A 5,052-nucleotide genomic window follows, 5' to 3' on the forward strand; every position below is an offset into this window, starting at 1 on the left:
TCCCTGGTTGATCCTGCCAGTAGTCATATGCTTGTCTCAAAGATTAAGCCATGCATGTCTCAGTACAAGCCAAATTAAGGTGAAACCGCGAAAGGCTCATTAAATCAGTTATGGTTCCTTAGATCGTACCCACATTTACTTGGATAACTGTGGTAATTCTAGAGCTAATACATGCAAACAGAGCTCCGACCGGAGACGGAAGGAGCGCTTTTATTAGATCAAAACCAATCGGTGGCGGTTTCGCCGTCATCGTACAACTTGGTGAATCTGAATAACTTTACGCTGATCGCACGGTCTCGCACCGGCGACGCATCTTTCAAATGTCTGCCTTATCAACTGTCGATGGTAGGTTCTGCGCCTACCATGGTTGTAACGGGTAACGGGGAATCAGGGTTCGATTCCGGAGAGGGAGCCTGAGAAACGGCTACCACATCCAAGGAAGGCAGCAGGCGCGCAAATTACCCACTCCCGGCACGGGGAGGTAGTGACGAAAAATAACGATACGGGACTCATCCGAGGCCCCGTAATCGGAATGAGTACACTCTAAACCCTTTAACGAGGATCAATTGGAGGGCAAGTCTGGTGCCAGCAGCCGCGGTAATTCCAGCTCCAATAGCGTATATTAAAGTTGTTGCGGTTAAAAAGCTCGTAGTCGAATTTGTGTCCCGCGCCGCCGGTTCATCGTTCGCGGTGTTAACTGGCGTTTCGCGGGACGTCCTGCCGGTGGGCTTAGCTCGAGAGGGCGGCCCAACTCAATCCCGCCGCGGTGCTCTTCATTGAGTGTCGAGGTGGGCCGGCACGTTTACTTTGAACAAATTAGAGTGCTTAAAGCAGGCTAAAACTTCGCCTGAATACTGTGTGCATGGAATAATGGAATAGGACCTCGGTTCTATTTTGTTGGTTTTCGGAACCCCGAGGTAATGATTAATAGGAACGGATGGGGGCATTCGTATTGCGACGTTAGAGGTGAAATTCTTGGATCGTCGCAAGACGGACAGAAGCGAAAGCATTTGCCAAAAACGCTTTCATTGATCAAGAACGAAAGTTAGAGGTTCGAAGGCGATCAGATACCGCCCTAGTTCTAACCATAAACGATGCCAGCTAGCGATCCGCCGACGTTCCTCCGATGACTCGGCGGGCAGCTTCCGGGAAACCAAAGCTTTTGGGTTCCGGGGGAAGTATGGTTGCAAAGCTGAAACTTAAAGGAATTGACGGAAGGGCACCACCAGGAGTGGAGCCTGCGGCTTAATTTGACTCAACACGGGAAACCTCACCAGGCCCGGACACCGGAAGGATTGACAGATTGAGAGCTCTTTCTTGATTCGGTGGGTGGTGGTGCATGGCCGTTCTTAGTTGGTGGAGCGATTTGTCTGGTTAATTCCGATAACGAACGAGACTCTAGCCTGCTAAATAGGCGTATTTCGACATCCCAAATGCCGGCTGGAGCCGGGTTCGCCCGGTCTCTATGTGCGGTTTTTACTGTCGGCGTACAAACAATTCTTCTTAGAGGGACAGGCGGCTTCTAGCCGCACGAGATTGAGCAATAACAGGTCTGTGATGCCCTTAGATGTTCTGGGCCGCACGCGCGCTACACTGAAGGAATCAGCGTGTCCTCCCTGACCGAGCGGTCCGGGTAACCCGCTGAACCTCCTTCGTGCTAGGGATTGGGGCTTGCAATTGTTCCCCATGAACGAGGAATTCCCAGTAAGCGCGAGTCATAAGCTCGCGTTGATTACGTCCCTGCCCTTTGTACACACCGCCCGTCGCTACTACCGATTGAATGATTTAGTGAGGTCTTCGGACCGGTGCGCGGTGGCGTTTCGACGTTGCCGATGTTGCTGGGAAGATGACCAAACTTGATCATTTAGAGGAAGTAAAAGTCGTAACAAGGTTTCCGTAGGTGAACCTGCGGAAGGATCATTAACGTGTAAATGTTGTTGTTTAGTTGTCACACATACACACACATTTTGTCTGTGCTGATCAACAAAAAACACACATACATACACTATTCGTATGATGATCAATTCTCATACAAAATTCTTTATTATGCGTCGAACGGAAAAGCAACAACGGGTCGTCTTGCATTAAGCGGATCTGTTGTTACGTTTTTCGATTTATTTTATAAATCGATTGTAAACGTGCCGTAAACGACGTTTTCAAAGAATTTTTTCGAACATTAACACGAATCAATATTGTCGAAAGATGGTTATGTGCTAACGTTTTATTATTGCTTTCGCAGTGCCGGTCTTAGCGTATTTCCATCATCGTATTCGCTTCGAAAAAAAGTACTAATACACAGTGGTGGTGTATAATTAATGTGCAAGAGATGTTGTTGTTGTTGTTGTAGTATTTGTATATGGTTGGAGTTATTTATAATAACAAACAAGAATGAATGAATGAATAATAATGGTGTCTGCCAATACGATCGTACTTTATGTACACGACTAAAACTTTATACATACAAACCATAATAATAAATAAACTCGAAACAACCAACAACAAAATTAATACGCTACTGTACATACAAATACACATTTATACATACCATCATTTTACTTAACCGATGGTGAGTGATGTTTGAAAAATAAACGCTTAGGCTTACGGTTTTGTAAGCCAGTCTTTGCGTATTTTCTTCATCGTATTCGCTTCGGAAAAAAGAAAATAAAGATGGTGTATAATTAATGTGTAAAAGAGATGTTGTAGTTGTAATTTAATTTGTAAATGGTTGGAGTTTATTAATAAATAAAAGGGGCTGTCTATTCGTCTGTACTTTATGTACAAGACTAAAACTTTATACATACAAACCATAATAATAAATAAACTCGAAACAACCAACAACAAAATTAATACGCTACTGTACATACAAATACACATTTATACATACCATCATTTTACTTAACCGATGGTGAGTGATGTTTGAAAAATAAACGCTTAGGCTTACGGTTTTGTAAGCCAGTCTTTGCGTATTTTCTTCATCGTATTCGCTTCGGAAAAAAGAAAATAAAGATGGTGTATAATTAATGTGTAAAAGAGATGTTGTAGTTGTAATTCAATTTGTAAATGGTTGGAGTTTATTAATAAATAAAAGGGGCTGTCTATTCGTCTGTACTTTATGTACAAGACTACAAAAACGTTTTATAACAATAAAAAGCTCGAAACAACCAATAACAAAATATACTACTACTATACTACTATACATACAAACGCACATTTATAAATACATAAAATCAATTTACTTTATCGATAGTGAGTGATGTTTGGAAAAAAACGCTTAGGCTTACGGTTTTCGGGTACCTGGGTTCCGCATGCGTCGAAGTAATAATTTACTTTAACGACGCGACGAACCGTAGGAATCTAAATAAAAAAGTTTATTAACTTTTTTAGATTCTGTGGGTTTTAAATGATATACGCCCGACTGACGAAGGAACGTTTTGCACTGCCTGTGCTTTTCTTTTGATTCGTTTTTATGTCGACGGACGTTCTTAGAATGCCCACCAAACGACGTATCACACAAAACACCCTACAATTGTATTGTTTGGTAAATATTGTTGTGATTAAGTTTGCAGCTGTGGCGTTTGTTTGAAGAAAACGTCTGGTTTTTCGACATATTTTCTATTTAATAAATATACATAATGCTTATCGCAAAAGGAGCAGAGTTTTATAGACAAAGTTGATAGAGAAAAAAAACCTAATAGATATATATATACGTATTTATAAAACGTTAATATCATCGGGTTATTCTTTATGTAAACTTAAACTATAACTGCATACTCTTTTCGATAAGTAGAAACAAATGCCACTTTAATTAAATAAAATATTATAAAATATAACGCCGAACGTTTCTTTCGATTGGTCCGTTTCTCACATATACATCACAATTGTAATAACCTTAAGTAGTTATTTTTGTTGTTGTGTGATGATGAAACGATTTCGATGTGGAACGGTGCGTTATGTAATAATATTTTAAATTTGTTTGAAAAGATTACCCTGAACGGTGGATCACTTGGCTCGTGGGTCGATGAAGAACGCAGCTAATTGCGCGTCAACTTGTGAACTGCAGGACACATGAACATCGACATTTCGAACGCACATTGCGGTCCTCGGATATACTGTTCCCGGACCACTCCTGGCTGAGGGTCGTGTCAATTTCAAAGACTGCTCGGTTTTTGTCTTAAACACAGCGCACAATGTTGTGTAGACAATTACGTCGGAGCGTGTTGGGTGCAAATATGACGCGTTACTATAATTGTTAATTGATTGTCGGTTGTCATAATAAAATATTATGCAACGTAGACAACAATAAAAACAATATAAAAAAATAACGCGGCATCCTAAAACGCAATAGCGGCTGACATTCTTATTAGTTTGTTGGTACAAGTTGGTTTAGACGTAGCACGTCCGATATTAAAAAGCAGCCACAACGCTTAAATTTCGAACGAAGCGATCGTCGTGTCCGAGACGTTAAAGTTGTTTATATGCATATTTTATGCACTATAATTAACAACAACAACATTCTCGCAACGACGTCAGATCGATGTTTGAAATTGTTTGGAGGCAGCCATATAAACGGAATACGTGTAATTATCGTCTGACAAAATAAAGGCAAATTTATATTTGCGACCTCAGAGCAGGTGAGACTACCCGCTGAATTTAAGCATATTATTAAGCGGAGGAAAAGAAACTAACTAGGATTTCCTTAGTAGCGGCGAGCGAACAGGAAAAAGCCCAGCACTGAATCCCGCGGCCGAAACCGGACGCCGGGAAATGTGGTGTTAGGGAGGATCCGTCATCCCGAGATTGTGCGACGCGTCCAAGTCCATCTTGAACGGGGCCACAGCCCATAGAGGGTGCCAGGCCCGTAGTGACCGTTGCCGATAACGGGAGGATCTCTCCTCAGAGTCGGGTTGCTTGAGAGTGCAGCCCTAAGTGGGTGGTAAACTCCATCTAAGGCTAAATATGACCACGAGACCGATAGCGAACAAGTACCGTGAGGGAAAGTTGAAAAGAACTTTGAAGAGAGAGTTCAATAGTACGTGAAACCGTTCAGGGGTA

At 42.0% G+C, this 5,052-nt stretch overlaps 3 non-coding genes across 3 annotated transcripts in view; all 3 read left to right on the forward strand.

The window, feature by feature from the left end:
* Positions 1-1,923, forward strand: LOC135267579 (small subunit ribosomal RNA). Its single transcript, XR_010335987.1, has one exon. It is a non-coding gene; the product is annotated as a small subunit ribosomal RNA (ribosomal RNA).
* A 2,060-nt stretch (positions 1,924-3,983) lies between these two features.
* LOC135267586 (5.8S ribosomal RNA) lies at positions 3,984-4,140 on the forward strand. The gene has a single exon (XR_010335994.1). It is a non-coding gene; the product is annotated as a 5.8S ribosomal RNA (ribosomal RNA).
* A 477-nt stretch (positions 4,141-4,617) lies between these two features.
* LOC135267582 (large subunit ribosomal RNA) overlaps positions 4,618-5,052 on the forward strand; it is a 4,037-nt gene continuing 3,602 nt past the window's right edge. Inside the window, exon 1 of the ribosomal RNA XR_010335990.1 lies at positions 4,618-5,052. This exon is cut by the window's right edge and continues 3,602 nt beyond it. This is a non-coding gene — a ribosomal RNA (large subunit ribosomal RNA).

The sequence above is a fragment of the Tribolium castaneum genome, unplaced genomic scaffold (assembly GCF_031307605.1).
Source record: "Tribolium castaneum strain GA2 unplaced genomic scaffold, icTriCast1.1 ptg000055l, whole genome shotgun sequence".
Lineage (NCBI taxonomy): Eukaryota > Metazoa > Arthropoda > Insecta > Coleoptera > Tenebrionidae > Tribolium > Tribolium castaneum.